Genomic DNA, 10,663 nt, shown 5'->3' on the forward strand with positions numbered 1-10,663 from the left:
CAGCCAGAGCAGGACAGGTGGGTGTTGGGGGTGGGAGTGCAGAGAGAGAGAGAGAAAGAGAGAGAGAGGAGACAGTCAAAGCTCAGTCATGTAAGCAGATGGCCTCTCCTGAATGTCAGAGCTCAAGCAGACAAAGGAGGGCATCCAAGGAAAAAGGCACTGCTGTGGGATGTCAAAGCCCATACGAGATAAGGAAGATATCCACATGGAGCCAGCTCAGTGAGGGAGATTGGTTGGACCTTGAGGCCGTGAAGGGGGCGCTGGACCAAGGTAGTGGCCAAGCACTGGGAAGTGGAGTCCGCAGGGGATGAGAAGGGCATCTGCAGGGGTGGGCTGGAGAGGGGCAGGGCATCCAAAGCCTTGGATGTCAGAGCCTGTGGGGGTGAAAAACGTGTCCAGATGGGAGAAGGGGCGGTGGGGGTGGCCTGAGGCAGGTGTGGGAGCCCAGGAGGGCCGAGGAGGGGTCTGCATGGCAAGCAGTGGCAATGGGCCATGGTTACCCACAGTGGGAGCGATCCGGTAAGTACATATGTGGAGGGAATGAAGCAGGTTTCTCCATGTTGGCAAAGGGTGTTGCAAATATGGAAGGGAAGAAAACTGGAATGAACCCTACGGTGTTAGACTGGAATTGGAGGTATTGGTGAGTTCTCGTGATTTTCAAAGTAAGTAGATATAAAAATAATTGTTGATGCAAATGTGTATATGTGTTTATGTTGTGCGTATGTGTCGATGTCTGCACATTTATGTACATACGTGCGTATATTTCCTAGCTTCATCTACTGCGAGGGCTTGGGGAGCAGTGACATCTTAATGATAACGAGCATAGCTAGCACCAAGTCTTGATTTCTTTTTTTTTAATGTTTATTTGAGAGAGAGAGAGAGAGAGAGAGAGCAAGTGAGGGAGAAGCAGAGGGAGAGGGAGGGAGAGAATCCCAAGCAGGCTCCACACTGTCAGCACTGAGCCTGACCCAGGGCTTGATCTCATGAATCGAACCGTGAGATCATGACCTGAGCCCATATCAAGAATCGGATGCTTAACAGACTGAGCCACCCAGGTGCCCCTTTTCTTTCTTTCTTTCTTTCTTTCTTTCTTTCTTTCTTTCTTTCTTTCTTTCTTTCTTTCTTTTTTTAAATTGAAGTGTAGTTGACACACAATGTGAACATTAGCTTCAGGCTTACAACACCGTGATTTGATAACTCTAAACGTTATGCTATGCTGAAGTCTTGATTTCTAAATACCACTGTCTGCCAGAAGAAACCAGGACTTCTTGGAGAAATGGCTGATTACAGGGCTGGGGCAGGGAAAGTACAAGACAAGCCTGACTTATCTTGTGCAGAAAATACTCAGAAATGATTAAATAGAGTTACCATATGATCCAGCAATCCTATTTCTTTTTTTAAATTTTTTTAATGTGTATTTATTTCTGAGACACAGAGAGACAGAGCATGAGTGGGGGAGGGGCAGAGAGAGAGGGAGACAGAGAATCCGAAGCAGGCTCCAGGCTCTGAGCTGTCGGCACAGAGCCCGACGCAGGGCTCGAACTCACAGAGTGTGAGATCATGACCTGAGCTGAAGTCGGTCAACTGACTGAGCCACCCAGGTGCCCCCCAGCAATTCTATTTCTAAGCATACCCAAGAGAAATAAAAACACATATCCACACAAAGACTTGTGCTGGAATGTTTATAGCGACACCGTTCATAATAGTCAAAAGGTGGAAACAACTCAAATGCCCATGAACTGATGAAAACAAACAAAACATGGTATATCCATAAAATGGAATATTATTCAGCCATAAAGAGGGACGAAGTACACTAAAACCTTGGTTTGCGAGCATAATTTGTTCTGGAAACATGCTTGTAATCCAAAGCACTTGTATATCAAAGCAAATTTCCCAATAAGAAATAATGGAAACTCAGATGATTCGTTCCACAACCCAAAAATATTCATATAAAAAATGATTACAATACTGTAATGTAATACAAAATAATGATGAAAATACAAAATATAGAAATAAGCCATACAGAGAAAGACAGATACCATATGTTTTCACTCTTATGTGGATCCTGAGAAACTTAACAGAAACCCATGGGGGAGGGGAAGGAAAAAAAAAAAAAGAGGTTAGAGTGGGAGAGAGCCAAAGCATAAGAGACTCTTAAAAACTGAGAACAAACTGAGGGTTGATGGGGGGGTGGGAGGGAGGGGAGAGTGGGTGATGGGTATTGAGGAGGGCACCTTTTGGGATGAGCACTGGGTGTTGTATGGAAACCAATTTGACAATAAATTTCATATATTGAAAAAAAAAAAAAAGAAAATACAAAATATAAAGAAAAAGAAACAAATTCACCCGCACTTACCTTTGAAAACCTTCGTGGCTGGTGTGAGGGAGACCAGGGAGAGGAAGGTTATTGTGGAGGATGACTTTCACTATCACTCACGGAATCACTGCTATCTGTGGGCTCCATGGAATCTTTCTCTTTTCCTGAAATTTAACAAGGAACCTATCCAATGACACTTGCTTCTGCCCCCTTTTGAGGATTTCACAGAAATGTGACGTTGCATTGTCGTTAAACAGATTCATCGCTCGCACTGTTACAGCCTTATTTGGGTGGTGATCTTCTACAAAATTTTGCACTGTTGCCCACATTTTACACATCTCCCTAATCTCATTTGAAGTGAGGGATTCCTCCACCTTTCCCCTCCTCCTCTGCAGTCCTCCGTAACCTCTTGAGCTTTTTGCTCACGATGCAGATCCATCAGCTCGTCGGTGGTCACCTGGGCCTGAGACCTGAGCATCTGAGCATGGGAGACGGTCACCCACAATCTCGCAGACAGAGAGAGAGAGAGAGAGTAGAACCACTGGCTCAGTTGTGACATTTGGTGTCACGTGCTACTCGTATTGCGAGACGTCGCTCGTTTATCAAGTTAAAATGTATTAGAAAGGTTTGCTCGCCTTGCGGAGCACCGGCCAAACAAGTTACTCACAATCCAACGTTTTACCGTAATTCTATATGCTACCCCTTGGATGAGCCTTGAAAACATTATGCTGAATGAAAAAAAGCCAGCAAACACCACCTGTTATATGATCCCATTCACATGAAGTTCCAGAATAGGGAGACGTATAGAGACGGAAAGTAGATTAGTGGTTGCCTAGGGCTAAAGTGGGGACAGGAGGATACGAGGATGATAGCTAAAGATTACAAGGTTTACTTTTGAGACAATGAAACTGTTCTAAAATTGACTGCGGCAATGGTCGCACACATCTGTGAATGTACCAAAAACCACTGAATTGTACACTTTAAATGGGTGAATTGTATGGTATGTGAATTACACTCAATAAAGCTGTTCTAAAAATAAGCATCCAAAGAATGATGGAGACATGTCAAAGGAATACAGAAGCCAGCTGGAAGGGACTTCCATTGGCAGCATCTGGTTATTTGGAACATCCAAATAAATAATGATATTAATACATTATAACTTACCGAGTAAAATGGGAATCCATGACTCCATACCGATACACTGAATGCAAATACGGAAAGTTTGTTGTGGAATGGGATATTGACATAATCTCAAAGTGCTTTCCTACAAAATATTTATCAATTGCAAAGGGAGAAGGGTAACTTTACAGTGGAGAAGGCCGGCAGACACCAACTTAATCAAGAGGTCAAAATAAACATCGCAGTAATAGGACAACTTACAATCGTGCACTACCCGATAGGAGGCAATGAGAGAGACACAGAGCATCGCTTCTGTGACATCGCTACATAAAGTGCACAAACCGAATCTAGTCATGAGGAAACATTGGACAAGTCCAACTTAAGGGAACGTCTACAAAATAACTGGCCTATAATCTACAAGAGTGTCCTCAAAGTTAAGAAAAGGCTGAAACACTGTTCCATATTGAAGGAGACTAGAGATATCTGAGAGCCAAGTGTAACATGTGATCCTGTACTGGATGGTTTTGCTGCAAGGGCATCATTGGGATCACTGGTGAAAAGTGAATGGAGGGTGTGGGTTAGATGGGAGTAATGTTCCAATGGTAATTTCCTGATTTTGATGATGGCATTGTGGTCATCCAGGAGGATGTCTTTGTTCATGGGAATCATGAGTTGAAGCGTTTGGGGGATGGTGGCAACACACCTCAGCTGAGTCAGGAAAATGGGTTTTTGTACTATATTTGGGACCATGCTAAAAATTTGAGATTGCTCCACATTAAATAAAATTAATTATCATGTATGCGAAGAAACTGAACTAATGCCTAAAACCTAAGAGAGAAACAGATCACATAAAATACAATCTCCCAGGAGATCCAGGTATTGGAGTTATCCGGGTTTTTTTTTCTTTCCGGTTTTAAACTCAGATCAAATGTAGAAACCTTCGTAGTTAGAAAGGTCAGTTGTAAAACATTTTCTTCTTTTTCCCCCCAAGATTTTAATTTTAAGTAATTGCTGCACCCAGTGCTCAAACTCAAAACCCCAAGGTCAAGAGTCACATGTTCTGCCAACTGAACAGACAGGTGCCCCAACTGTAAAATCTTTGCATCATTGTTCAGAATTGATTAGCCTTTATATACACACATCTTCATTGTCATTCATCCATCAGCACCCACCCAATGTCATTCATCCATCAGCAAGTACTCAGTTATCCACTGTCACCTTAATAAACACACACACACACACACACACACACACACACACACCACAGACGTAAGCCTCATTGTTTTAAATTACTTTATACATTCGCTTCTCAAAACTACAGTGGTCATGCATTAGGTAGACTGGAAGGTCTTCTGATGCTCAAACTTGGCTGTTTCCATGAAGACACAGTTTGAAAATAACTAAGATCATACCGTATAACAAAACAGATGAAAAGCTGTAGAGTTTCATAAAAGAAGGGGGCTTAATGAACAATAACGAATCAAATGGAATCTTAGGATGGGAAAAATACAATAACTAAAATGAAGAATTTATTATGCAGATCTAAAGGCAGGACAGACGGAGCAGAAGTGAGATAGGGAACCGGAAAAGAATTCAGTAGGAAATACCTAGATTGAAACACAGACAGGAAAAGAAAGAAAAAAGATGGAGAACACAGAAAATGGCGCTACGGTTACATGCAACACAATAAAAGGTCTAACATCTGTTTCTGGAGGCCAAAAAAGGAGAAGAGGAGAGATAATGGGGCAGAAACAATATTACTAGCCCCAAGTTTTCTATACTTGACATAAGAATCAAGATAAATAGGGTAATTACAAGAAAACCATACTTAGGCACATTGTAGTTAAACCGCTAAAAATTAAAAACAGAGACAAATCTTAAGAAGCGCATCGCTTCAAAGAAACAGCCCTATGACTGACACACTGAAGAGATGAAAAATATGCAAAATCTAAATGTGACTTGAATAGATAGGATTAGCAGCATCTTAGACATTGCAGAAGAGGCCATCGGTGGACTGGAAGCTATCTGAGGACGTATCAGCAGAACGTTTCTGAAAAGAAGCACACCGAAAACATAAGACAACCAGCAACCTATGACAAGATATCAAGTACCCTAACACCCTTGTAGTGTTAAGTCCAGGAAGAGAGGGAGATCAGAAAAATAGGGACTCAACATTTCCCAAATTTGACCAAAACTAGGAAACCAAAGATCCAAGAATCTCAACGCTCACCACAAAATGAAAGCAAGGTTCATTATAATCAAATTGCTGAAAGCCTGTGACAATGAGAAGATCTTAAAGGAAGCTAGAGGGGGGAAAGGGACATTTTGTTACAAAGATAAAATGATCACAGCCTTACTGTCAGAGACTATACAGCCGGAAGATACAGCCGGAAGAAAATAGAACACACTTTTTTAAGCTGTGAGTAAATGAGGTACTATCAACCTAGATCTGTAAGCTTAGTGAAAATATCTCTTTTCCTTAAAGTTTTATTTATTTAGTTTTTGAGAGAGAGAGAGAGAGAGAGCACAGGAGGCCAGAGAGAGAGGGAGACAGAGAATCCCAAACAGGCTCCGCGCTGTCAGCGCAAAGCCCGACGCAGGGCTCGAACTCAGGAACTGTGAGAGCATGACCTGAGCGGAAATCAAGAATTAGACACTTAACCTGACTGAGCCACCCAGGCTCCCCAGCTTAGTGAAAATAGATTAAAAATTAAAGCGAAAGAAGATTTTTTTCCACACTCACAAAAATAAAGGGATTTATCATTAGTCAACCTGCACTATAACAAATGTTAACGTTTTTTTAAGCAGAAGGGACGTGATGCCGGATGGAAATTGGGATCTACACAGAGGAATGAATAGAACCTCAAATGGAAAATATGGGGTTAAATGTAAAAAATATTCTTCTCAATTAAAAATTTGTTTAATAGGTAATTGACTACTTAAATCAAAAAGAATAAAATGTGGGGCGCCTGGACGTCTCACTCGGTTAAGCATCTACCTCTTGAATTCGGCTCAGGTCATGATCTCACAGTTCGTGGGACTGAGCCCCAAAGGAGGCTCTGAGCTGAGCACTGCCTGCTGGGGATTCACTCTCTGTCTCTCATGGTGGCAAAATTTTCACGTAAAGGGCCAAATAGTGACTATCTTAGATGTCAAAGGTCATACAGTCTCTGTCGCAACTAATCAACTCTACTGTTGTCATATAAGAGCAGCCACAGACAATGTGTAAATGAGTGAGCATAGCTGTGTTCCAACAAAACTTTATTTGTGGACTCTGAAATCTGAATTTCAAACCGTTTTCATATATCATAAAATGTTATTATTCTTTTGACTTCTTCAGCCTTTGAAAAATGTAAAAACTGTTCTTTTTTTATTTTTTTATTTTTCATTATAAAAATTTTTTTAATGTTTATTCTTGAGAGAGAGAGACAGTGTGAGCCGGGGGTGAGGTGGGGGGGAGGGGTGGGGGCGGGATGCGGTTAGGGGCAGAGAGAGAGGGAGACACAGAATCTGAAGCAGGCTCTGGACTGTCAGCACAGAGCCCGACACAGGGCCTGAACCCAGGAACCGTGAGATCATGACCTGAGCCAAAATCGGACGCTCAACCAACTGAGCCCCCCAGGCGCCCCAAAACTATTCTTAACAAATCTCCCAGGCAGAAGAATCCTAGATAATTTATGTAGATACTCTGTTCTCAAGGTCAGCATAGCTCCCCACTCCTTACGTGCGGGCTGGGCATGGCGACTTTCTTCCAAATAGTACAGTATGGAAAAGGATGAAAGGGTGACATTAGAGAAACCTGATAAACACTGCGTCAGCCAGGTAATCAAGATCTATTTAAACAGTGATAAGTCATGTTGATACTATGTACTCTTGATGTGATGCGATTAAAATAACATTTGAAAAAAATAAAAATAAAAAAAAATAACATTTGATCTGTGCGGTCTTCTTTCAAAAAAAACCCATAATCCCCATCAGGGCATGAGAAAACCATCAGATAAATCCAAATAGAGGGACGTTACACAAAATATCTGGCTAGCGCACTCTTCATTGTCAAGGTCAACATTATTGTCAAGGTCGACATAGTGCCACTCTTAACATTGTCAAGGTCAACAACAAAACAAAACAGAACAAAACACTCCAAACAAACAGAATAAGTGAAGAAGAAAAGAGAGAAAAAAGAGAAAAAGGAAAGTCTGAGAAACTGTCACAGCCCAGAGAAGCCTGAGAAAACACGATCATTAAATGTAATGTGATTACATTCGGATGGGATCCTGGAATGACAAAAGGACATTAGGTAAAAACTAAGGAAATCTCCCCAGTACTCACCGATGGATGGATGGGTGGATGGATGGATGGATAAACAAAATGTGGTAATATACAAACAAGGGAATATTATTCAAGCATAAAAAAGAAGGAAATTGTGACACATGCTACAATATAGATGAACCTTGAGGACATCATGCTGAGTGAAATAAACCAGCCATGAAAAGATAGATATTATATGATTCCACAATATATGAGGTATTTAGAGTAGTGAAATTCACAAAAATAGAAAGTAAAATGGTGGTTGCCAGAGGATGGGTGAGGGAAAAATGGGGAGATGTTGTTGAATGGGTATAGAGTTTCACTTTTGCGAGATGAGAAGACTTCTGGAGATCGGTTGCACAGTGATATGAATATACTTAACACTACTGAACACTTAAAATGGTTAAGATGGTAAATTTTTGTTATTTGTATCTGATCACAATTTCTTAAAACTAAGGAAGTCTGAATTAAGTATGGACCTTAGTTAATAATGATGTATCCATATTGGTTCATTAATTGTAGCAAATGGACCATACTATAATGGAAGATGCTAATAATAGAGAAGACTGAGCACAGGGTATATGGAAACTCCATGCTTTCTTCATAATTTTCTTTAAATCTAAAACTGTTCTACAAAATAACGTGTTATGAAAAAGAATTCTTGAGGCGCTCGGGTGGCTCAGTCGGTTAAGCGTCTTGATTTCGGCTCTGGTCGTGATCTCGCGGTCTGTTGAGTGCAAGCCTCGCGTTGGGTTTTGCACTGACAGTACGGAGCCTCCTTAGGTTTCACTCCCTCCCTCTCTTTCTTTCCGTTCCCTGCTCATGCTCTCTCTCTCTCAAAATAAATAAACTAAAAAACCCCAAAAAACCCATTCTTATTTCATGGGCCATAAAAAACAGGCCATGGGCCATATGCTGATCTCTGCCCTAAAACAACTGCTAAAGGTATTTAAAAACAATATAGATATTAAGACATTAGTGAATATCAAAGGAATATTTAAACATAATCAATTAATTACAAAGAAGGCAGGAAAAGAAGAAAAGAGAGATAAAGAATACATGAGACTCATAGAAAACAAGTAACCAGACCGTAGATGTAGACCCAACCATACTGCTCATTGCATGAACGTAAATGATCTAAATACTCTAAGACACAGATGATCTGACTGGATTTTTAAAAATCAAACCCCAACTGTATACTGTCTTTAAGACATAAGACTGACATCTAATATTTCCATGGAAATGATGGGGATGAGAAAACAATGAAATGACATACTTGAATTTTTTTTTTAACGTTTTTATTGATTTTTGAGACAGAGAGAGACAGAGCATGAATGGGGGAGGGTCAGAGAGAGAGGGAGACACAGAATCTGAAACAGGCTCCAGGCTCTGAGCTGTCAGCACAGAGCCCGACGCGGGGCTCAAACTCACGGACCGCGAGATCATGACCTGAGCCGAAGTCGGCTGCTTAACCGACTGAGCCACCCAGGAGCCCCTGAAATGACATATTTGAAGCACTGTAAAATAACTGGCAAACAAGTGAAAATATCTTTAAAAAATAAAGATGATACCAGTCTGGCATATAAGAAACATAGAAGTCATAACCTCATCCCCAAAACAACTAAAAAGCTGAACAAACTGAAAAAATCAACAGCTTTTCCCAAATCCATGACAGGGCAAGCTCCTGTCCCCAATATTGGAGAGACTTGGAAAGACAGGCAGATACGGTAATCACAATTTACTTGAGCAGAAATCTCTGCAGGGACCAGGGCCAAGGTAGGAAAACCTGAGCTCTAACTGGTGAATTTTGTGAGGCTTCGTATGGAAAGTCTAAGAGTTAAAAATGTCAGAGGGACCCAGTTATAGAGGAGCCTCACACTTCTGTGAATTTTACTTCCAATAGCTCCAAAAGTTTCTATCAGAGAAAAATCCCCTCAGACTTCCAGGAAGGAGAAGGGGAAAGAAACCGTTGTGAAATATCTTGTATACATTAAAAGGATAATAAAGGACTATGATGAAAAACTCTATGCCCACAATTTGACAACCTAGATCAAATGGACGAATTTCTTGAAAGAGACCATCTGCCAAAACACACACGAGGAAAAATAGACAATTTGAATAGGCCTATATCTGTTAAAGAAATTGAATTGATAATTAATAACCTTCTCAAGCAGAAAGCACCAGGCCCAGACGGGTTCCCTGGTGAATTCTACCAAGAATTTAATGGGGTGCCTGGGTGGCTCAGTCAGTTGAGCATCCAACTTCCGCTCAGGCCATGATCTCACTGTCCGTGAGTTTGAGCCCCGCGTCGGGCTCTGTGCTGACAGCTCAGAGCCTGGAGCCTGCTTTGGATTCTGTGTCTCCCTCTCTCTCTCTCTACACCTCCCCTGCTAGCGCTCTGTCTCTGTCTCTCTCTCTCTCTCTCTCAAAAATAAAATTAAAAAAAAAACATTAAAAAAAAGAATTTAAGGAAGAAATGATATCCATTCCCTACAATCTCTTCCAGAAGATAGAAGCAGAGAGATTATTTTCTGTCTCATTGAATGAGACCAACATTATCCTAATAGCAAAACTAAACAGACAGTACAAGGAAAAAAAAAAACTAGAGATCAACGTCTCTCATGTACATAGATGCAAAAATTCTCAACAAAATATAAGCAGATCAAATCCAACTATATATAAAAAGAATTATGTAGCACAACCAAGTGGGATTTATCCCAAGTATACAAGGCTGGTTCAACATTTGAAAACCAATTAATGTAATCCATAATATCAACAAGCTAAAGAATAAAAATCACATAATCAATAGATGCAGAAAAAATATTTGAGAAAATCCAACCCATTTGTGGTGAATACTCTTAGCAAACTAGAAATAGAGGGAGGGAAACTTCTTCTCTTAGCAATTGATAGAAAAGCAGG

General features: G+C 40.8%; 2 non-coding genes across 2 annotated transcripts; both read right to left on the bottom strand.

Annotated features, from left to right (window-relative positions):
- Nucleotides 1-4,350: 4,350 nt before the first annotated feature.
- LOC122233860 lies at nucleotides 4,351-4,420 on the bottom strand. The gene has a single exon (XR_006211585.1). It is a non-coding gene; the product is annotated as a small nucleolar RNA U2-30 (small nucleolar RNA).
- Nucleotides 4,421-4,743: 323 nt separating this feature from the next.
- Nucleotides 4,744-4,823, bottom strand: LOC122233861. Its single transcript, XR_006211586.1, has one exon. It is a non-coding gene; the product is annotated as a small nucleolar RNA U2-19 (small nucleolar RNA).
- Between the last annotated feature and the right edge of the window lie 5,840 nt (nucleotides 4,824-10,663).

Source organism: Panthera tigris, chromosome E1 (genome assembly GCF_018350195.1).
Source record: "Panthera tigris isolate Pti1 chromosome E1, P.tigris_Pti1_mat1.1, whole genome shotgun sequence".
NCBI classification, from domain to species: domain Eukaryota; kingdom Metazoa; phylum Chordata; class Mammalia; order Carnivora; family Felidae; genus Panthera; species Panthera tigris.